Source organism: Camarhynchus parvulus, chromosome 3, assembly GCF_901933205.1.
Source record: "Camarhynchus parvulus chromosome 3, STF_HiC, whole genome shotgun sequence".
In the NCBI taxonomy this organism is placed as follows: Eukaryota; Metazoa; Chordata; class Aves; order Passeriformes; family Thraupidae; genus Camarhynchus; species Camarhynchus parvulus.
This window is the reverse complement of record NC_044573.1, coordinates 45129831-45154687: the sequence shown is the minus strand read 5'-3', so window position 1 is coordinate 45154687 and position 24857 is coordinate 45129831. Positions and strand designations below refer to the sequence as shown.

At 40.6% G+C, this 24857-nt stretch overlaps 1 protein-coding gene across 2 annotated transcripts in view; it reads right to left on the bottom strand.

Moving 5' to 3' along the window:
- CHRM3 (cholinergic receptor muscarinic 3) overlaps positions 1–7531 on the bottom strand; it is a 260595-nt gene extending 253064 nt beyond the window's left edge. Inside the window, exon 1 of one of the 2 annotated variants that reach the window (XM_030945052.1) lies at positions 7442–7531. The gene's annotated coding sequence lies outside the window, so the exon portion shown is untranslated. Of the gene's footprint in view, positions 1–7251; positions 7409–7441 lie in introns of those variants that run through there. The other variant, XM_030945050.1, reaches the window with a different exon arrangement.
- Positions 7532–24857: the final 17326 nt, after the last annotated feature.

Below are 24857 nucleotides of genomic sequence, written 5' to 3'. Positions count from 1 at the left end.
GAACAATATTCACATGAATAAATAGTCCAGGGATCATTTTTCTTCCAAGAATCCTGGAAGTAAGACACAGAACTTCTTCACTGCTGTCTTTTGTAATGCTCTTTTAACCTTTATTTCAGAATTTTCTTTAAGATTTCCTAATTAACAAAGCCACACCAGTACGCTAATAAAAGGAAAAACCAAGAGATACAACTTGAACAACTTGTATTTAAAACTTGGCTTGAAAATGCTAACTTTGACGCTACTGCAGTGGGCTCCGAGGGGATCTCCAAGAAGAGGTGTTCTGACAAGAGAAAGTTGCAGAGGTGTGGCCTTGCATGCCGTTGCATTTTCAGTATTTATTTCCTCCCAGTTATTGTCTGCAAAGCAAACAGTCTGGCCAGGGTAACCACAGATGGTCTGCTGGTTGGTGGGGGCACTGCTAGTAAAGAGACATACTTTGATAATACACAGAAGAAGCAGCCTTGGTAGCAAAGCACCATTATGAAGCCACCCACTTCCTGAGGTGAAAGAAGAATCCACAAAACAACCCTTACTCCCCAGAAAACCACCATGTCCTTCCCAGGGTGTCTACCACAGGAACATTCTCCCCTCAGCACCTAGGGTCACATTGTTCCATTTTTTTCTGGGTCTTTCACTGTTCCTCTGTTTTCGATCCTGTGTGTATCCAAGAGTCACAGGTTCCCAGTCACAGACACCCTTCAGATTTCCCTCTTACAAGCACAGCCCCTCCTTTGACTACCCTCTTCATTTCCTTAATTTCTGGTTTTATCATTCTTACCCTTCACCTGTCCTTATACCTTCTTCTCACACAACCTTTTTTCAATGCAATCAGCATCCCTAGAAGCATAGCTCCCGCTAAAGAATTATCAGCTTTCACTGCCTCAAAATCTATCACAGGTAATAACATCAATCATAAACTTTCAGTGCTAGACCTTTCCTTTTTTTTCCAGTGTTCCTCAGGTATTTCTCACTTCCACACCCCTTATGCCTCCTGATTTTTGTGTGTGCATATAATGTGCAACCTCCCTCGTGTGCCTGTTATCAAGAGAGATGACAAGGTAAAATGCAGATAGCAATCCACTCCAATGAAAAAGATGCTTCAACTGGTGAAAAAGCAAAGATAAAGTACCATCTAATTCTGACTTTATAAATTTGGATTATTTGCTGTCCAGCTAATCCTGAAACCTACATAGGATTTTCCATCACATGCATTGTCAGGGCTGAAGAACAACCATACTTTGAGAGAAGATGCAGCAGTTTATGTCAAATCATTATTATCAGAGATAAAAATCTCTGTAGTATTCCAGAGAGTGATGCATTTTTTCTCTGAGGAGACACAGTGTAATGTAATATATTTTGTTCAAAGCAACTATGCAGCTTTGTACAGCAATTGGAGACGATTAATAAGAAGAGAATGCTGAAAAATTTCAAGTTCTGTTTTTCATGACAGTTTTGAGTATTTGCATTATTACTCTTCTTTTTAAAAAGAAAGTTCCTTAATCCTTCGAATAGTTCTTACAATTGTGCTTATTACATATTGAGATTGAATTCTCTTACCAATTGTCTGCGGTGAAGTTCAAAAGGATTTGTTGCTATAGCAATACTTCGTGTTGATTCAGAAATTAATGATAAAAGAAATGGCAATTAGCACTATTAATTTTTACTAGAGAAACATGGGAAAGTGCTAAAAGGCTTCTGGCCCCCAAAAGAAAAAAAAAAAAGGCAGTAAGATTTTGCATAGGTGACCATTATAGAGCTTGCAGCTATAAAAGCAAGCATAATGGATATTTCATGCTTCAGTACATGCAGCATGAATATTGCTGCCTTAATAGCTCGAGACAGACTCAGTCTCTGCTGTGTTTCAGGAATTCCCAGAAGACCACAGGGATGTGTCTCCTTTCAGTCATAACAGAACCCTGTGGGACAAGCTCCTCTACAATAATATCAGGAAGGGAAATTGAACACTTTTCTCTGCAGATTTGACACTGTTCTTTTAGTGTTTTGCAGGGACCTTTCTTTGGCATTTTTAGTGAATGAAAGTATGTTGCTTCAAGATAATGACCTGCTTATTCTCATCCTTGATTAACAGCCATGATGCAGACAAGTGTTTTCCAGGTCATACGAAACCAAAAGAGGTAATTAATTTTCTACACCAAGACTGCTTATCTCTAATTATCTCACCAAATTATTTGGTTTTGTGGTAGCCCAGGACCTTCTACATGGTATTTAAGGTTTTAGGTTTTTTTAAAGGCTTGGCTTGTTATTTCAATCCTATAAAGGATAGTGTGGCTCTACATGACTGTAGTGCAAGGCAGAAGAAAATGGAACGCTTTGCTTCTTCAGTATGTATTTAGTGAGATATTTCTTAATGTATGATTTGACAGCCTTAATAATGTATTTCCCGCTATTAGAATCCCACATAATCACTGAACTCAAATTTCCTTATTTCATAATGAAATAATGGAGGCTTTTTATAAATCCTTGTGGATGATAGATAGCATTTTTCCCCTTCAAAACTGTCAGGTTTATTTCCTTTAGGTGCTACAGCTGATACCTCATACCTTCATGCAGGAATGTTGGGAGGCTTTCTTAAAACCCATCAATCCTAGATGCTGGAAGGGTCTTCTCCTGCTTATGAGAAGGACAGAAAAGAATAATGAGCCTTGCAGGACAATGTATGTTGTCACAACTTTATACATTTCACCTGAAAAGTTGTCCTTCCATACTTCACATGAAGCTTTAAAGGTCCTCAGCATCTGGCTCCAGTACACCTAATGCTGTCAAATAAGGTAGTAATGGACAAAATGTTACACACAAACACAGCTAGAGCTCAGCAGGTAACCAGTATTGTACAAAGCCCCTTGGCCAACCCCTGACACCAAGATTAGATTGTTTTCTTTAAGAGAAGTGATGCACACACAGACACATGTCCTAGTAGCTTCAAACATGTTTTTAAATCTCTTCCTTCCAAATTTCTCAGTCATCTATGAAGTTATATGTAAGAGGTAAACTTTTGACTTTTTTTATTACAAAGCTTTGTATGCCATAATTATTCTTTCCACAGGAATGAGAAGGACAGAGTATCATCCAAATAAGGTGAGAGGTTAACCTTACACATCATCATCACACAGCCTTCCTATCTAGAGAGGAAAAGGAAAAACAGAGAAATATGTACCATCATAGAGCGAAAGTCCATCAACTTGTTGAACGTAACTCAGCAATCTTGGAAGCCCTCAGTCACATTCCCTACCCCAACAAGAACTCTCTACAAACTACAGAGCAGCCACACGTCCTGGAGACCAAGATTGGACCTAATGCCCACAACAGAGAATAGACAATTTGTCAGATGTTTGGTGTGCATGGAATTCTGACAGTGTGGCTAAAATGCTGTATTGCACTGGGCTAAATGGATGAAACTTTGAATTTGCTTGCAGGAAATTGTTTTAAACTAAAAAGGTTTTGTTTACTCCATCTTAACCAAGAAAGCACAGAAAACAGAGAAGGAAAAGTAATGGCATTGACAAGTATCTGTATTTTCAAATTATATCCAGGAAAACATTTTCTGATAATCCATACTGAAGCTGTACTATTAATTATTTCTCTGTAACTATCTCCATCAGGATTAATTTAGACAAGTATGAAACTACCTCCAGCTCTCATAGCACCAACCAATTATTTATCATTTGTAATATAACTGGCATCTTTTTTTTTTCCAAAAATTTCCCAACCACAGAAAAAACTCTGCCTTCAGTTTGCAAACATTTTATAAAGAAACTCACTTAAGCCTTCCCTCCTTTACACCCAACAGATGCCTCCAGCATGAAACTGACTACATACTTAGAATACGCGAGCGGGTTAATCGCTCATCGTTGCCTATTTTACAGTTAGTAATTTCAACATTTTACATTCCCAAGAGTGGATTCTGTCTTTGCCCTCACTGAATCTCCTAGCCAGGAGTACATAGACAAGGTTGCATTCTGCTGGCACTCAACCAAGGCACAAGAAATAGAAAATATTGCAGCCTTATCCTCACTTAAAACAAAAATAAGACATAAATAACTCCTTAGCATGAAGTCTTAATCTAATCATGGCGCACGAGGCTTATAGTAAATTTATTTATTTTTTGCACTCCAACACCATCAGGAACATAGCCTGGTATATGCTGCAACACTGTGGGGTGGACTGGGAGGCACAATTTTTTCTTGTAGAGGTGATGGAGATTCTCCCAGCACCTCTGACAGTTTCACACATACAGTAACCATGCAGCCCGGCAGAACTGATATTCTTCAATAGTAAAAGACACAGAAAGTCACAAAGAAAGTAGCAATATTGTTGAATGGATATGTGAAACAGACAACTTTTGGTGTTACCAGGCTCTTCTTTTTATTTCAACCTTACAGATCCATTCAAACATCTGTCACCTATTCACAAACTATGGTACTTAAATACAAATAAGGATACTGAGATGTCATTGCATATCATCCCCCATATAATCCTATAGATACTGCTCCTTATTTTAAAGATTGATTATAAATCTTCATTAAATAAGAATCTGCCATTACAGCAAAAGATGCCATTAGTATTAGTAAACCCTTCAATCATATTTCATACTAAACTAAGCAGCCATGGGTTTACATGCACTGAGCAGAGCTTTCATTGCCTTCAGATATTGCACAGATACTTTGCGTCCTCCTCAGAACACCATCTCCTCTTAATGGCAAACAAGATGTAATAGGATAATGAGCAATATTAATTAAGGTCATCCAGATCACTTCAAACGTTTTCCTGGTGTCAAGCACATTTTGCACCCCTTCCTCTTTGAGTCACATAACACTGCGTAAGCACAGTAATTGCTGGCACAAAGTACACAATTAGGCTGTCTGCTACAATGAAGACTGAGAGAGAATAGAAGATATGAACATAAGAACCATAATGCTGTAGTATTCATGGGGAAGAAATTCACACATTAGTCATCACAAGATTTTCTTTAGCGTTTCAGGATTTGACCCTGAAAACATTCATTAAGACTAAAACCCAAATACTAGTTCAAGAAAGGGAGGTTGGATAGTTTTAGAGCAGCTATTATAGGTTTAGAATGAAGACCGTAGTAAGTGTGACAATTTTTTAGACCAGTTTACAAATTAACCAACACACTTTACTCCTTAACATTAATACCTGGAACTGTAATTTAAGGCACCATTGAGCACTGTGTTTATGATGTTTCATATGGTCATGGTTGGCTTTCACTGTGAAAACCTACCTCTGAGACTGCTGCTCTAAAAATACTTTAATAAGTTGGATGCAGACTATATTGCTATAAGATTTTTTTTTAGTAACAGAAAGAAAAATGTACTGTACTTGACAATATACAGATGTACGATTTAACGTATGCAATCAGCTCCTTCCAGAAAGTTAACATTCATCTACTTGAAAATGAGAGGAATTTACACCTCACAACAGTTTGTGTAATAAATTACATTAGGTTCTATTTCTTTTGAAATAAACGTGAAAACGTACGAAACTGAATTTCTGGTTCTGATGGCATAGTGTATCTGGTAGAAGATGAGAACTTGCAACATGTTTTCATAGAGGTGCCAGTAAATCAGATGAATATCATACTGGGTTATCCCTGGAGCATTTCATCTCTTTGTTACTAAAATCCAGCAAAACTGCTACATCCAAAACACTCCAAGAGAATTGTTTTCAGTGTTTCAGCTCAAGTCAACAGATTCTTGCTCCCTGTTGCTGGAGTTACCCTGTTAACAAGCACATGACACTGAAATAAAAACACTTTGAATGAGATTCAGCGCTGGTCTTCACATTGCTCTACAGGACAATAATGTTCACATAAAAGCTTCTGGTAATAACAGAGCTATTTAAAAAACAAACAACCCAATGTATTTGTTTTTTTTTTAAAAAGAGAACACAAAACACGCAACATCAGAGAGCCCTACGATACTTATTCCATGCCGTGGAAAATTGTTACTGTATGAGCAATGTGCTTGCTTCCAAGCTGAGGCACGTTTCCGAAAGCCATCAAACCAGGCTTCCATTCCAGAAAAAGCTATGGCAGTCCTGGTCCAACACAAGTAAGCAAACCAAACACTGCCAGATTAAAAAGGGGCAGACAAAATAAAATCAATATATCATTCACTAACTTTGAGGTATATAGGCAGGTAAACAAACAAAAGGTAGAAATAATTCAGTCAATGTAGGATGCAAACACTGGAAAATATATCTCTTGGACAAAAACATCCTCAGGAGAAATCCCAGCTTTTGCTTGCTGTTTTTAAAGTATCTCGACCTGTGTCAGCAATATTGAAGTTATAGTACTTCTGTCTGTGACTACTTCTATATATGGTCAGTACAGATATTAGCTGGGATTTGCGTTTTTCCAAAGTAATCCCAGGCAATCAGAAGGCAGTTAATCAGTATGAAAAGCCACACGAGCCGATCCATAGCCCTGCACACGAGTCCATTTGGGTTTCTCTGCCCCGAGAATTACACAGCGACGGGAATATGGTTAGTTCTGGTTTTAAGTAAACACTTGGGCTCTGCTTCAGACACTCCTGTGGGTGCGCTGGCAGCGCACACCCTACCCAGCGCTGCCTTCCCAAACTCCAGCCGCACGCCTGCCCGCGCTCCGGCGCGCAGTCCCGAGGAGCCCCGTTGGATCCACAGCGGAGCGGCCACCGCACAGCCGCGGGGGCGATCAGCCACCTGCCCGGGAAGGCCGAGCACCGCCGCGCACTCCTGGCTGCCCCAGCGGGACCAGCCCGACACCCGGCGGCACGTCGAGCCCTGCTCTGGGCTGCGGGGCGAGCCGCCACCGGACGACATTCCGCACCGTGCAGCCGCGATCCAGACCCCACCGATCCGGGGGCGCACGGCGGGCGGGCGGCACCGCTGGAGGGGCGCAGCAGCCCCGGGAGCGACCGCTCCGCCGGGTCCCCCAGGAGCGGAGCAGCCCCTCCGCGGTACGCGGAGCCCTCTGGCGCCGCCGCCGCTGCCACAGCCACAGCCACAGCCACAGCCCCCGCCCCGGCTGGACAGAGGGTTCCGCGTTTTCTCAGCCGCTTCGAAGCGGGGACCGTCCGCACAACTTTCCCCGCGGCGAGCCCTGCTGCGCTGCCGGCCCGGGCTGCGCCGCACGCCGCTCCCCGCCGCTGACACCGCGCACGCTAGGGAGGGCAAACACACAAAAAGCTCCCGAGACCCGCCCGAACCGGCATGTCTCCTCCGTCCTACCTGCCCAGTTCCCGGAGACCCCACACCGCCCGCTCCGCGCCGAGCGCTCCCTGCGACGCCCAGGTGGCGTTAGGAGCGCGCTTCCCACGGGCGGCGCGCCCCCGGCGGCCGGAACATCCCCGCCGGGCGCCGCCGTGAGGAGGGCGCTCCGCACCCGCCCGCGACGCGGACACCGCCGACACCGCCGCACCTGTGCTGGGCGGGCAGCGGCACCGCCCCTTCAGTCCCGGCCCGAGCGGGGGAGGGGGCGCCCCGGGACCACTCGCCCCGCGCCCGCCGCCGCCCTCCCCAGGCAGCTGCCGCCGCACGAGGGTCCCCCCATCGCCGCCGCTCCGTGCGCTCATTGGCCCGGCCGCCGTGACCTCACGGCGTCCGCCCCGCCCGCCGACCCCGGCCCGCGGGCAGCGCTGCTGGGCGCGGCGGCAGCGCCGAGGTGCGAGGCTGGGCGGCCCGACGGCCCGCGGCTGCTCCGAGCTGCTGGGACACTGCGGCCGGCGGGCGGGCGGGCGCGGACGAGAGAGAGCGAGTCTGCCCGCAGCCCCCGCCCCGGGGTGCACGGAGTTAAAAGCGCAGGATTGCCAAAGCCGTCGCTCGTCCTTGCCAACAACCTGCGAAGTAGTAAGGACTCACGGACGAGGCTATGTGGGAAAGCCTTCTGTCAGTCTGCGATGGTTTCTTCTTCTTTTTATTTTTTTTCTTCCCCCCCCCCGCCCCGCAAATTTTCTAATCTATTTTTATTGGTTTTAATTGAGACGTGTCAGCAGCTATTGCTTGAAGATTGTGGTCCATTTGTGGAGAGTAAATAATTCTCTCTTGCATATTAAACATGCCTCTTAATGAGACATCAAATCACATACCCTCATGTAGCTCTGTAATATATATTAATGTGGTATTTATTCATTACTATCAACTTTTAAAAAGGTCTGCTTAAAATATTCTCCCCTCTCAGCTAATCAGGGTATACTACAAACTCATAGGAAGCCAAATAATCTATTAATATATGCTTATACTCCATTAAAACATGAAGAATGTAAGAAATCTGCATTTTAAGAGATCTTGTAGAAGAAGTATGTGATAACTTACTGTGTCATATTGAGGTGATTCACGCTGCCATGTTTCTTCTGCCATGAAATATTAATAAATTTAACTTGAAACCGTTCAACACAAAAGAAGTTCAGCATTTAGCAGTTGTTTTTGTGGGCAGCGTTGCTGGCTGCCAAGTTGCTATGGCATAGGGCAGCAGGGTGTGTTCTGCTTGCCTGTTTGTGTATTTCTTGGCTAGGTGAAAGAGAAAAGTTACAAAGTAGGGCTCTAGAGAACAGAAACAAAACAGCAGTGTATCCTTTCGAGGGCACCAATTCTCTGTTAATCTTATAAGTAATATTAGATTAGATTACCTACTACCTTCAGAACAAAATTTTAGAAACTTGGGGTCGACCTTGCACCTTATGCATTCAGTGAGGAAGAATCACCCGTGCCCCATGCCCTTACGCCGGGGTTTTCACAGAACATGCCACAGGATCTGTCCTGACGGATGACCATGACCAGAGCCTGCGAAAGAATATGTAAAATTCCAGGTATCAATTTTCAACACTTAGAAAGAAAATGTGTTAATCTGCTAGTTTTAAATTAATGCAATGGTAATTCATGACACTCTAAAAAAATACCAGTGGGATGAAAAAGCAAAAACCAAAAACTACTTACATATGAAAAAACAAAGATCTCTTCTTGCTGTGCAAAGATTCCCTTGCTTTTGAGCTCTGGGTACGTTGCTTTACCGCCTGCCTATGCTTTTCTTTTTACCTTGCATCTCAAAATAGCTTCAGAAAAAGCTCTATCCTATGTAATAGGAAGCTGGGGTTTCAGCACAGCTGCGAGCCCCTCTGAGTCGTCTCAGGTGACCATCACAGTGCAATTGTCCCTGGTGTTTCTGCACCTCAGCTGCCGAGGGCTCAGCACCCCCACATGTTGGTGATGAGATCTCAGGATGCACCCCTGGCTTTTAAGATTATTTTAGAAATAGTGCATTTATTTTTGTGCCACTGAAGGTGTAGCTGAAAATTCGACCATCTTTTCCCTTTTGTCACTTGTATTAGCTGTTAAATTTGTGTAAGGGCTTCCCAGCTGTATGCACACTAAATATAGATAAGGTAATCTCAGGTTGAGGTCTTTATAATGCATGGAGGATTCATAAGGGGGAGGAAAACCACTGCAGATAGTAAATTATGTTATGATTAGACCAGTGTCAAAAAAAGCATAGCTTTGTATCTACCACAGCTTCATTAATTTCTGAGGTTGTGGGTAAAGTCATCTATGTACATAATGCAGAATGTATTTTAGAAATTAATTTTAAGATTCAAAGCAAGCTGAGATCAGCTTGGCTTTGAATTTGCCGTGTTTTAAGGCACATATCAATCCTTTATAAATCAGGGCTCTGTCGCCTAGTATAATTGTGTAACATAAATATATTTAACCTTGAGTCATGCAAAGTGAGCCTTTGAAGCAAGTGTATACTAAAATCAATGATCCTAGAAAGCCTGTATAGGACAATGTCTGTATAAAGAAGTAAGTCTCAAGGCAGTCAACGAACTGGTTAGGGATGCCTAAGGTATGGGAATAAATTTTGCAATAATACTGCTAAATAATACTCTTTACAGAAAATATCCATTGATTTTAACAAGGTCTTTAGCTGAACAGAGACCAGAGGTTTAAACCTGCACACTACAGGGATAATGCAGGTCTTTACATTATATTCCTAAGAAGGCACAGAGATGGAGATGGCTGTTGGGGATTGTGTTGGGTTTTGTTTTTGTTTGTTTAGTTTTGCTTGTTTTTTTTGAAACTAGGAAATCTTACTTGGGTACTACTGTGCTTTTTGTGCCTGTGTTCATGGCATTGCTGTTCCCAGAATTTGTGCATTCATTCTCTGGATACTCTGTGGTCATGTATTTGCAGATAAGATACAAAAAAGCTCATTAAGAAATCAATTGAGCGCTCTTTGAAGTTATCCTTGAAGGACCTTCTTGGGTGACATCACTTCCTTGTCTGTGGTTTCATTCATTACGTGGAATCAGGAATCATGTCATTTCATTCAGAAGATCAGATGATAAAAATCATCTTTTACGTTTTGCTCCTGCCCATTTTGTTCTTCTCGAACAGCAGATTCTCACATCTATAATAGTTAGGAACTTCTAATTTTAAGCTTTAATTTATTTCTGAGTACTTTACTCCCATTTGTCTTGCCTGATGATACTAGCCTGACTTGAGCTAGCTCACCATTCTCTTGTGTTTTAATGTCTTTATAATGTCCCGTCCATACTTTTGCTCTTCAAAACCTGTGCTTTCATAGGCTTATTGTGTAAGTGGAGTCCCTCTCTTTTCTGCTTATCCAAGCTGCGGTTTTGTATCGTGTTTTTGGTCTTTTTTTGTTTTTGGATTGATTCTCCTTCAATATAGGTGAAATTACATACCAGTTTTGGACAAGGTGCTAAATACACCCAGTTAGAAAGAGCTGAGTGGTGAGAGTGCCCTAGACTATAAGCCAGTGCCCATTCTGCTGCTTCCACAGCTCAGTCATGTTGCTGGCTAATAATTACCTTCTGGACAAATAGTATTGACAAAGATTTCTTTTGCTTCTTTTGTTTCCAAATGATAGTGCCCAGCTCACAATAGAAATTCCTGTATTTAGCTTCTAGTGTACTATGTGTACTTTCTGTTTTGCCTCACTGTCTTTCTCACTTTGTGCCTTACTGCGACCTTAGGAGCACTCTGTTTTTTGGTTTTTTTCTTGGTCCAATCATCAGTCGCCCCTGGCAGCACCTCTAAACTTTTTCTCACCAAGAGCCTCAGCTGGCAGATGCCTCACTTTGGCCAAGGCCAAGCAACTGCTGCTCTGTAAGGAATTTCACCAGCAGTGCATCCAGCCTGTCAACACAACACACCCCATTGTCTCCTCCTTGTCCAGTGCCTTACTGTATTGACATTATTTTACTAATCCTCATCCTCTTCAGCTTAACTAACAGTTTCCCATGTGTCACTGTGCCAAAAGCTTTACTGAGCGCCAAGTAGATCAAGTCTGCAGAATTCCCCTTGTCAAGAAAATTATCTTGTATAAAGAAAGGGATCAAGTTAGGCACAATCTACTAAAATTACCTTTTATCAGATTTTCATCATGTAAATCAGTGCAAACCACACACCACTCCATAAACTCATGTGATCCTTGAATTTAAGCAAAAATAAAAGTCGTGTTAATGGCTGATGATCAGGGTCGCACTAAAGCCAGTAACTAAGCATAGCTGAAACAGTAAGACAGAATTTGTGCTGTTTTCTTAATGCATCCAAAGAATATAGTTTCATACATGTTTCATAATGGTTTCAGAAAATGTGCAACAAAGATGACAGTAGTCCACAATTTTCCAAATGGATAATTTCAAACATCATTGAATATAAGATCTGACAGGTTGTTTCTGAGGAGAACAAATACAAGCAGATAAGTGTGTTCAGATGGGGCCTTGTCTATAAAAAGCTAGTCTACTCAAGACAGCAATTCAAGTACTAGACCAAATATTTGCTAACATTCTAATTTGATTTTTGCAACACTTTGATTTCACATAACAGGAAACACATCCAAAACAATTAATTAATATTTTGAAGACATTTGTAAGCTTTATATCATTATTTCCTAATTATGAAATACATGCAGTAGCAATAGCAGATGTAAGAATGAGGTAAGTAGAAATGAAGGGCTTTTTCTTAACTTGATAAAATAATAACTTGAAAAAAAATACACTTATCGCCTTCCTCTCCTGACACCTGTTAATGCCCAGCAGAACTATGAATTGAGTGTGTGCTAATTTTAACAGCAGTTCTTCCCTTTGAAAGCAGCTTTTCCATAGCTCATTTTCAGTATTATGATTTATCATACTCTTTACCTTCCTTGTTTCAAGCTTCCACCTCTTTCTGTGCTGGGAAGAGACTCTTAAGGATTCCCCACTTCAGTCTGGGCAGAGCACTTTGTACAGGATGGGTGAGAGGAAACTGCATGAGGTGAGATTCCAGTGGCTTGATGGGGGAATTGGACTGTAGACCTGAAAGGGTGGAAGTCTGTGGCACCCTGAGGGTCCCTTGCCCACACAGATAAATTTCTGTCCTCAACCAGGCTATGCTGCCAAAATACAACCAGCTCTGCATGGAGCCTGACAGCTTCATGATAGGATCCAGCATTTCTTTCCTTCTTTATATGTGGGTTGTTGTGGGTTTTTTCTCCTAGACTTTTTATTTTCTGCTATTTACTTTTCATTTCTCAAAATGAAACCCATATCCCTGCAGATGCCATAGCTCCAGTCCATAATCATTGTTCAGGGTCAAAAAAAGAGAGAAGAAAAAAGAAACGATTGTGAAGAGGAGGATTGTGCAGTCGTACTTGAGAAAAGGTGTTCTGACTGTTTTCAACAGCAAGTAGAACCATTTGCAGTTATGGTGAGGGAAGAGTTTGCAATCAAAGTAGTGAGAAACTGGAAAGTAATTTTGGTCGAAACACTTTTCAAGGGCTTGTATTTCCATATTCTCTCAGGTAATGTGATCTAGAATGTCTTCAGTACTTAAAAATATTTTAGGTTAGGTGGGGGAAATAAAAACACTTTGTTATTTAACTTGAATACAAAACTAAATCTGTGAAATACTAGCAATTTTATCTTCTAGGCAACTTTTCAGAGTTACTAAAATCACAAATAAGGTATATATCAACCCCTAGACTCCACAAAACACTGAAGCACACAAAATAAAATAAATTTAATGAGGTAGGAAGGCTCTCAGTGTCAATAAAGAAATGAAAAAAATAGATCAGCATTGGAGTCTCAAATCATCTCCTTTTGCAAAGCGAGTATGCACAGGCTGCTTAGAAAATAAATGACACACTCAAAGCTGGTAGAGGAATGCAAAACACTTATTCCCAAGCAAAACACTTCTTTTTAGTTTGTAATCCCACCATGGCACTTCTCTGCTACACACACTATAAAAGGTACAGATCTGATATGTCATTATGTAGTTGCAGCATGCTTAAACATTTCTGGTTACTGCAGACTGAGAGCTATTTAATACCATAGAATAAAAAAATATGGAGTTGAAAAAATAGAATGTCACTGTAAAAGATCAGTAACTCTGTTATGATTCAGTAGCTCACAATAAATTATTTAAACAATTTGAGCTCAAGAATGACCTTTCAGCCATTGCAAGGCAGGAAAAATATTTTCCTTTCTTAACCTCCACAATTCAAATTCTGCTTCTTCCATCAAAATCAGAGGACCAAGATGTGGGAACTTGGTGATTAATCTCAGACTGTGAAGCCCTGAAGTGCCATCAATCAGGTGTAGATGGTGACTTGGTAATGGAAGCATTGGGAGAGGCTCTGCTGGGCAGAAATCAGAGGCACATCATATTGCTTATCATAAATTTTGAAGCATTTATGACAGAATATTTCAAATTGATAAATGTTTCAGATTATTCAGTCGTTTTGAACAACTGAGGTCTTGAAACACACATTTTAATCAATTCTAAGTTATAAAACTAAACTTTAGGTACATATTATTGCAGCACATTTTACAGACATCCAACACAGATTGGAAATTTGTAGGTCAAGCTGCATTAGCTCAGAGTATCTACACATCTGCATCCCTTTGAAATCTGACCTACTTCACATGCTTTTAAGAATAGGCCGTGCACTTTTGTCAAACAGTGGTTTAGGAGTCTCCTTTCCTCCTCTGCCAGGTGCGGGTGGTGAGGTGCCGGCAGGAAGGAGCCGCAGGAGTTTCTGTGCAGGGCGGCAGGGGCTGCCCCAGCTGGGCACAGCCCATTCCAGCCAGGCACAGCCCGCTCCAGCCAGCTCCAAGGTGCCACTGCAGGGTTCGCCTGAGCTCTGCCACCGTGCTCTGGCTGCTTTCAGGAAAGTGTGCTTCAGAATGGACCAAACACAATTTTTTAAATGGTGAAAAATCTCAGGATTTTTTGCTGGTCGCCGTGACCCCAAGAAATGTTAAAAGTCTTTTCCCAGCCTGAGTGCTTGAAGAATGAGTCGGAGCTCTTCAGTTCTCAGTCTCAAGGTTGTTTATTGCGTCTTACCTATAAAAATTTTTCTCCTGCCCTGCCGAGGTCCGTCCAGCAGGACAGTCCAGGCACACTGCCTGGCCCCGGGGTGGTGTTATGTCTTTATACTTAAAACTACATATATAATGTTTACAATTACTTTCCAATACCTATCACCTATGTTAGACACTGAGCTTCTACTCTAAACCAATCTAAAAGTGCCAACATCACAGCAGAAGATGGAGGCCAAGAAGAAGAAGAAGGAGAAAGGCTGGACATGCCGAGATCCCTCCATCTTGCCTCCTGAACCCCCATTCTAGAAACCCCAAAATCTACTTTTTCACCTCATGATAACTTCACTATTATTCTACTTAAACTGTTGTGGCTTGCTGATCTTCACAGAAGGTTGGTAATTTGATCCAGGGGTCAAAATCAAAACCACAGGTGTTTTGGTCTCTGTGCCAGGGCTTCTGAGCCCCCTGGCAGGGGTCTTGGCCGTTTTGGACAGCCAGAGGGATATCCTGGGTTCCCACAGAAAAACAACAAAATGAACAGCAAGGAGGAACTAGCAGGATGTGGTGGAAGGTGCTCCTGGCACCAGAGCATGATTTCCTGCAGCCCCTGGGGAGGATGAGCAGCGAGCAGTGGCAAGGAGATGGAGCAGCACAGCAGAGCTGCAGCGCACTGACCACGATCCCTGTCCTGACCCTCTGTGCTGCCCAGCACTGGGGAAAGGGAGCACAGCTAGAAATTAAGGAGTGAAGTTGAGCCTGGGGGGGAAAAAGTGAGAGGTGGTGGGAAGATGTTTTAATTTTTGCCCTTTATTTCTCACCCTCCAGCACTTTTGCTAATTGGTGAGAAGCTAAATTAATACTTGACAAGTCAAGTGTGTATTGCCCATGAGGATACGCAGTGAGTGGTCTCTCTGTTGTGACCTGCAAGCTTTCCATTTTATTTTCTCCTCCCTTCCTGTCGAGGAGGGGATTTAGGAGAGAGCTGCTGCAACTGGCTGGCAGTTGTGCAAGGTTAAGCCACCATGTCCCTACAGCTGAATTTGAAATGCTGCTGGGGGTTCTATGTGGACAGCCACAATGGTGTATGTACTATATGGGGAAAACCCAACACATCTAGTGGATTATTTGGTGCTGTTTTGAAGAATACCTTGGAAGAATGAAGTCCAGTAGTTTTGGGGGACCAAAAGTTAATTCTAGTGTCATACAAGTATCAATTCATTTATCTCTAGTATCTCCACATTTGAGTTCTGTTTGAGCAAAGAAGATTCTAATGTTTGACAGGTTTAAGAAAATTACATTCTGTTTCTGTGAGTCAAAAAATTGATGGGGGTTTTTGTTGTTGCTTTTTTGTTGGTTGGTTGGTTGGTTGGTTGGTCGGTTGGTTGGTTGGTTGGTTGGTTGGTGTTTTTCTCCCCCAAAGATAGTTTTCCCACTAATGGAAATTGATTGAATCCAATTCTCATATTGAGAACACACTGAGGAATTTCTTCAGTGAAGTATCAAATGAATTTGAGATACTTCTTCACATTGCAACAAATCAGCACTCTGCCAATTCATGCAACTGTGCCTTTAGGATGTAGATACTATTTCTTGATCATTGACCTGGAAATTTTCCTAAAACTGTCTGTTTGCTACTCCTTATTTTAAATAATTCACTTTATTTTTGCTAGAAACAATGAAAAAAAACCCCATAGTAATATTTTGAAAGTATAGTGGTTTGCACAGAAATTGTGAGAAGGAGAAAAAGGCTTTAAAGGAATCAATGTGAAATGTGCACTAAAGTAGGTATACATATAGAAAATATGTGGTTATGTGACTGCAACTTTAGCCAGAATCTTAGCACGTCAGCAAAAGATTCTGTGATAACAGCAGATATCAAAACATGGGAACTCTTCACATTGGTACCTAGAACATGATATATGAAACCCAATAAATATAATTAAAAAGGTGATTAATTTTGAGAACCTTAAGATTGGAGGCTGTAGATTTGAAAGGTATAATGTTTTGATAACAATGCATAATATTGGCTATTTAATACTCATACATATCTTCCATTTCCATGGTATCAAAATAGTACAATATTGCTAACTGGGAATGGTGATGTTGGATCCTAAAGGGAGCTGAAGTTGTACAAGCTTTAGCAAATGCTGCCAGTATCTGCAAATGATACAGTGAGAAGGAGGAACAACATGGAAAAGTACGAACCCATTTTATCCTGTGTATCCAGAAAGTAGAAGATGATGGGAATGATGAAACCAAGCTGAGTGTCTCAGTTGACACACCTGAGGGACAGGATGCCATCCAGAGGGACCTGGACAGACACAAGAAGTGGTCCAACAGGCATCTCATGAGGTTTAACAAGATCAAGTGCAAGCACTGGGGTTGGGGCAGCTTCCATCATCAATAAAGGTTGAGGCATAAACAGGTGGAGAGCAGCCCTGTGAGAAGGACTTGGGGGTGAGGGTGGTTGAGAGGCTGAACATGACCCAGCAGTATGTGCTCACAGCCCAGAAATCAATCATGTTCTGCTCTGCTTTGGTGAGAGCCCGCCTGAAACCCTGCATCCAGCTCTGGGGTGCCAGCAGAGGAAGGACATGGAGGGATTGGAGAGATTCCAGAGGAGGCCACCAAGTGAATTAGAAAGATGAAACAACTTTCCTATGAGAAAAGGCAAAGAGAAGGCTTTGGGGCTTAATTTCACCCTTCCAGTACCAGAAGGGAGCCCACAAGAAAGATGGAGAGAGACTATTTACAAGGGCATATAGTGACAGGAAAAGGGGAAATTACTTCACACTGAAGGAGGGTACATTTAGATTAGATATTAGGAAGAATTTTGATTCTATGACTCTATAAAAGTTCCTTGTATATACTTTCAAAGTTTGAAGGCAAACTCAGGCAAAACAGGGATAATATTAATTGGCTTCTAATGTTCATTGCTTACACATTCCAGTCTTCAATCATCCTGTGCAGTATCCTTTTCACCTGAGTGAGGCTAATGCAGATTGCTGGGAATCTGGAGCTTGAGAGAAGTTTGTTTCTCCTAAAATGGGTACCACTAAATACCTGAGATAAAGTCATACAGCATCAAGAGATATTAATGAAACACATTTGGCACTGTTCCTTAGCTTCTCCAAAAGCAGACATTCAAGGAAGGGAAAAGTACCACCTGACCACCTGAAATTCCTGTTTTCTTTCTTTCACACAAAGCAATATACAGAAAAGGGAGGCAGAAGTCCCACTCTGGAGACGCCTCCTTTTTTACCTCAGAGATTTTTCTGTGGGTTTCTCTGTTTTGCCTGCCCCTGCCTGGGAGCATACAAGTGAGTACACAGTGACTGGAGCCTGTATGCTGTGCTGTCACTGTGCACCAGCTGCCTGATATTCAAAGAATGTTGTAAAACATCTCAGGGAGTCTGTGTCTAACACAGTTTCAGTAAGGATCCAGACAGAGGCACTGGAGCAGGAGTTAATTAGCAGCCACCCAGCAGCACCAAAGTGAAATGGGAAGAGTCTGTGTTTAAAACCCCACCACTCCTCCAATCCACATAATTCACATTCATCACTCACTGTACCAAAGCAGGCAATTAACTCTTTGATTCTCTAAGTGCAAAACCAAAGCAAGGCAAATCTTTTCATATGCTTTGTAGTACAGCTGCTGTACTGTCCTTTTACAGCTAATTAAAACCACATGATTTTCCAATTCTCTCGGTACAGAAAAATGTGTATTTTGGTGCTATATCATATCAAAAGAGCACATCTTGCTGCAGATTAGAGAGCAATAACTTGAGATCCTGTTAAGATCTGAAAAAGAGTGAACAATTATGGTTGGCCTTCATCCTCAGGAGGCTTAACAAATTCTCATAAAAGTCCCCTGAGGTCTATGCAGCCAAATCCCTGCAGCTGAGCGGTGTAGGAAAGGATTTGGCAGCTTCCCTAAGATATGTATATTCAAGTGGAAATTATTCAGAGGGAAAGCTTTGTCTGTATGGCTGAAGTTATTTCCAAGTGGGCCAGCAACATGCTGGTTACAGGACTGAGGCAGCAAGGAGAAACAGCTCTTGAAAGGAAAGATGGAAAGAGCAGGAAGACCATTTTTTTTTTCATTAGTTCATGGGTTAATAAATCAGTTTTTGTGATCTATTTTGAGGGCTCTGAATAATAAAAGGCAACCTATAAGTGCTGAAATCCCACTCTTCTGAATTTGCAGTATAATTAAATTTGTGAGAATTATGCAGTCAAAAGGTTCACAAATCAAGTTGTTGGGGTTTTTTAAACAACTTTCAGTTTGAGGCTAATTAGCTGCTTCAGACTCAGTAATGGATTTTTCATACATTTTCTATGTTCATATTTATATTCAAAAGCCATGCCCATAAAATAATGTACTCTTCTGGGGCATTCCAGCAGAAATTTTAATCAGTTAGGAAAGTTGATTAAGAAAATAACAGATTTGAAAAGCACTTTGCACTAATGCAGATTAAGATTCAGGCAGAGGATGCGCCACAGTTTATATTAAAAAAAAAACCCAAACAAATAAAGATGGGACTTTTTCCTTATTATCCCTTTTCGTTTTCTGTTTGCTGTGCTTGTTGTAATTTGACTGATCATAAATTCCAAATGCCCACACATTTCGTTTTTGCTCATAACAAGCTCTTCTCAAAGTTTGGTAGAGAACTTTTTCTATAAAATATTTTTCATCAGGGTAACACATCTGAAAGAGAAGATTGACAATTTCCTTTTTTTGAATCCTGAGAATTTTAAAAAGTGCAAGCAAATGGTTATGCCAACACAGAGATGGATTTATTACATATTAGTGTTAAGCATGAATCACACTAATAAATGTAGGATTCTGTTGTGTATATTTTGTAAATATTTGGTTTAACTGTTTGTGAAGCCAAGGCCTAAAATGTACATAGTTATACTGATAATCATGTATATGTTCATAGGGATCATGGTGAGTTAAAATGTAGGAAAAGAACTACTCCAAATTTACATATTAGTAGACAGGGACTGCTAGAAATAGAATGTTAAATAGAAATAAGACAAAATATGGAGTTATCAGATTAACTGGTCTGATTAACTTCCTTCTTAATTATATTCAGAATTATTACAGAAAGGAAACATAGACCCTTTCAGAAGCCTTTTAGGAAGCCCTAGGAAAGCAAACCCTGGATCCTGAAGCAGTAGCAGGAGTAATGAAATGTTACAGTCCATATAAATATTTTTTCAAGAACTGCCTTGTAGCCTTTAGTTGTGCCATTTTAATATTATGGCCTTAACTGTAAATGTAAACATAATCCTTTAGTGTAAAATGCTGTGTTATCTTTTGGCACAGCAAGAATATTGAATATTCACTCGAGCGAAGAATGACTGGAAAACCTCTGATTTTGAAGCACACCTGAAGAGGTTTTCTCAGGACAAGTTATACTACACAAAGACAAATAAATACGATCTTAGAGCAGGAGATTAATTCTGTATGTCATACACTGTGTAGTTCCACAGGCCTGTGAAAGTCGTTCTGAAGAACTGTAAGCCTGCCAGAGATCAAGGTGCAAATACTACAGAAAACATAAAAGAAGCAAGTGCAAAAAGGATGAGCCTATGAAGGTCAGCATTTTTTTGTATGAACTCCCTTAATGCAGAGTTTCCTGAGCAGATGATCAGAGTAGGCTGCATTTGCAGTGTTTGTTCCTGCTACACTTCTGCTACTACCCTTTTATTCAATGCCCATTCACTTAGTCAGTCTATAGGTGTTAAATAGTATAGGACTATACAAGAACAGTAAAAATATCCCTCAGTGAGAATATAATATCAGTAAAAGCTTAGCAAATGTCAGGAACAATAATAAGCAGCATACATTTGACTTCATTCTCATTATGGTAACAGGAAATTTTGTGATAGGGAACCTTCAAACCAGAAATGTTTCAGAAGCAAAAAATCAGCCAGGATGAAGGTCACAAAGGTTGTTTAGGGATCTTATCTTTATATGCATACGGTTATTTTTTATATTAGCGATTTAATTACTCTAAAAAGATTAATTTTATGTTAATAGAAAATAAATGCTTATTCAAACATGGTGTTATTCTGATCTTGAAGCTATGTTCAAACTGAGATTTTCCAACTGTGCATCCCCCCAAACCTTTAAGAGGCTGTTCACATTATCTCTCAGTCCTGTTGGTGCAGGGCATGGGTCAGGGAGATGGTACTGGAGCACATTTATTGGTTAGGAAGTAGCCAAGGAAGTTCAGAGATGCTGTGGCAGCATTTGAGATTCTTGGACAGCCTTTACATGACTACCTGTAACAAGTTAACAAGCATTGTGAAGGACTGCTTTTCAAAATTCAGTATCATCCATTTCAGGGCTAGACTCAAACTGAAACATTCTCATGTGTTCAAAAATCTTGAGTAACCAATTACAGACAAGTAAGTCTATTTTTTCTGATAAATAATGCCTTTGCCTAAAAAGTTTACTTTTTCTATTGTCTAAATAATTACTTAAGTCAGAAAAAGATTAACTAAAAGGCTAGTCATGTTTATAATAAATATTTTCCTAAAGAACACGTGATTCATTTTGTTTGCAGCTATCAAAGGTAACCTTTGAAGGAAAATAAATAAAAAGTATTTTAAAAGCTATCAGCTTTGCTATTTCTAACAAATTTAATTGCTCTAGATTAGTTAATTTACATAGATTACGTAGAGTTTTTAAAGATTTATCCTATTCTCCAGTAATTTAATCTTTCGGAAATACTTTCTGCTTTCCTATGTTTATGTCGTCCCAAAATAAGTGCAAAATATTAAATTAGAAAAGCAACAATTCATAAACACTTACCTATACATGGCTGCACAAGACAGCCAGAAAACAAGCTCACAGTCATCAAGGTTTCTTCTTCATGAGAGAGGCATAACTGCACAGCTGTGGCCATGACATAAGAGTTTTTTTAGTCTGGACTCTACAGAAGCAATAATGAGCACAATGAGATAACAAGCAGATGAGTTTTAAACCTCTAAAAACTGCTGAGTAATACAATACTAAATTAAGAAGCTAGCTCCTTACTTCTTCTGAACCATTAGTTTTTCAACTTGAGGAAAACAAGAATAGAAAAGAAAAGGCAGGGTTTTGGGGGGAACTGTGAGGCCTTGGAACTATGGCTGGGAAGTTCTGGATGATACTTGGTCATGACAGACTACACTGCTTAATCTGTGTTGCTGAACTACAGTTCAAAAATTATCACTACAAAAGCTGTAGTTCAAGCCAGACAGACAGGTCACAAAACTGGGCAATCATTTGTCTGTCTTAGACCTGGACAAACCTTTGTCTGATTAGACCTGGAATCAGTCTCTTGACTTGATGATTAGACCATATATTCAGAAAAATTAAGGAAGATTATTAAGGGAGATTACGAGCCCAGAGCAGAACACGTTGTTTCAAGCAGGCACTGATCAATTCCTTATAAGGAAATTTAACTGTCCCTCATCATACCCCCTTACCTGTACATAAGTACACAAGTCAGGCAGGAATCAAGTTCACAGTCATCCAGGACTTTTTTCTGCACAAGAAAGGTGTAACTCCTCAGCTATGCCCATAAGAGTTTATTTAGGTTGGATTCATTAGAAGAAATAATGAGCACAAAAAGATAATAAGCAGGTTATTTAAGAGGTGCTATAAATGACTCTCCATGCTTTATTGTTTACCAAGGGTGTAAAGGCAGAGTGAAAGCAGGGAACTCTCCTACTATCTGTCTCAAAAACTAACTTAAGTCTCAGTGAAGCCAGGAAAATATTAGGGGAACCTCAATTTTGGCTGTGTCAAAAACAAACCAGCTGCTGAAAACTATGGACATCTTCAGGAGGGATGTATGAACAGTTAGCACCAAAGAACAGTCCTTCATTAATAAAACAAAATAAACTCATTGCCATGAGAATCTCCAAGTAGCCAGAAAGTAAAAAGCTCACAGAATTAGCTTTGAAGCAGAAAAAAATGTGTAATGAAACTGAGAAGTCAGTCACATTTTGTTGACTTCATCAGGAAATGAGGGAGTAAGGAAGGCATTTCAGAGAGACTCTTTGGAAATCCTATGAATTTTGTGTTCTGTTCACCAGCTTTCGGAGTTTCCTCCTTACTTATGACTGTGACGTTGTAGCCACTTTTGTGTTCTTTATTGGTGAAGGACCCCACCTCAGGCTGTGGAGATCTGCTGTCTATGTCCTGCATGCATTTTGCTCCAAGTTGTGCCAATTACCTCTGTAAACTGTGGAGTGTTCTTCACATCCCTATCAGTTGTGTGTCATTACATGTGCTACAGTTTGAATGAATCCAGAAATAATTCTACCTTGTCAGCTGAGCAGACAGTCTTGTCGCTACCCTGCCAGTTTATACACGAGGAAGTGGGAGCTGTGTGAGAAAGCAGTGAACAATCATTTGGACTAATTAAAAGCAAAGTGATTGAAATGAATGAATGGCATTGAAGGAATTGTGTTGAGTTGTTGTTGAGAGAAAATTGTTTTGAGCTGTATATTCTTAGGAGGTTTGTCATGGATGCATCCAAGGGTATGGCAGGCTGCTGGTCAGAGGCTGGAGGGAGATGGAGGGCACCCTCAGGAGGCAGCTTGTCACGTGCTAGCTCTGTGTCTTTCAGTCCTGCTCAGCTGAAAGCCACATCCTTCTGGGCACTGAAAGCTCTTGTTTCATGATAGATAGATAAGTAGGCATGTACTGATGTTGGTTGGCCAAATTTGCTCTGTGTTTTTCTAGTAAAACTTAATTTTAATGGGAAGATGACTTTCTTGACAAACATTTTTTTTCAGAAAGTGATAGCATTCCTTGAAAATCCTTGATGACAATGCAAAGGAAGAATTCTTTTGGAACTTCTTTTTCTTTAACGCATTCAGGTTTTTTATTACTGAACATGTTTGGAAATTCTGTGATTTTTTTTTTTATTTCCAGTGAAAACAAAATAAAAGAAGAAAAAAACCAAAAAACAGTGGAAAGCATCTTTTTAATAGGCATTTTCTGCAAGAAAACTACCACATCATTATACCAACCCTGACAGAGACATCAAGAAATGTCAGAGATGTCAAGCTCATGTTGCAAGTCAAGTGTAGAACTAGAATAAAATTCCTACCTATCTGTCTATTACTTTAAATATGGGCTTTTCATTTCCTAGTGCTCTGAAATCTTTCCTTCTCTCTATGTGTCATTCTTTAACTTCAAATCCTATTCTGAATTCATCAAATATACTCTGATCCCATTTTTTTGTTAACTCAGGTAATTTATCTTCACCATTCATCAAAGTCTATGGTGTGATTTTCATAGTAAGTATCTCCTCTGGTGGTTACTACTTTGCTGAAGAAATTCTGGCAAATGCTGCCTTGTAATTCTCGCCATATTTGTATTAAATAATATTAAAATCATAGAATGTTTTATTCATCTCAAGATGTTTAAGATGCTCCTCAGGATCTGAATTCTGTGTTTGTGTTGCAATGCACAAAAGCTTACTTGTTTTACTGAGGATAGGGAAGTTATACTTGAAGATGTTATTTTATGAAATCTGAGCATGACAAAATAAACTTCCTTGTATTACTGCTATTGTGGAAGAATGTAATTCTTTGTAAACACTGAGTGCATGTGAGTATTTGAGGTCACAAACCCCTGCATATGTCTGTTATATAATGGGCATTTGGAGCCATTTGTCATTAATGACCATTAATTTTAATTAATATGTTGGTTTTGTCTAAAGAGAAGTCCTTATGTTTTGTGTTAGAGCAATGATTCCTGAGAATTTGAACCTATACTGTCCCATTGCTGACAGCCAGCAATTAGTGTTTTGGCATTTGTGGGAAGACTGTTGCCAATATCACTCACCTGCTATTACTAAAGCAGCAATATCACAAGAAAGCAATAAAGAAGAGGGAAAAGAAAGTAGTCATTGTTTGTTTAACTGGCATGAAAGCAAAGTGAGCTGCATGGAGAGAGGCCAAATGGTTCCTCACAAGAGATACGGCAGGGAACTGCTGCACGCTGGCAGCAGCACGCCAGAGCCAGCCCCTGCAGAGGAGCACACATGCTGCCAGTCCCAGACATGGAACCAGGGCCCAAGTCCAGCCTGTCACACATATTAGAGAAAGATTAGAACTTCTAATCAGTCATCTGAATGAAGAAAGAACAGGAACATTTTTTTTCCTGGAAGAAAGAGTACACCTAGACATGGGGGAGAGGAGGAAAAAGGGAGGTGAATACAGAAAAAGGGAAGCTGTGCTCCCAGCCCCTGGCTAATACACCTCACCAGGATGACACGAAAACTTTCAAAAGTGTTTTAGCTGCACTTTAAAGCAAACAGAAAAGCAGGAATCTTCCTGGTATAACAAAAACTTAATAAACGAGTTGTCATCATAAATCAAGGCATTGTTCATTTGTAGAATACTTCTTCCAAAGGAAAATTCCAATAGTAGATATACATCTTAAAGCTGGAGGTATTTTGAAGATTTCAGCTTTTTTTTTTTTGTTTTGTTTTGTCC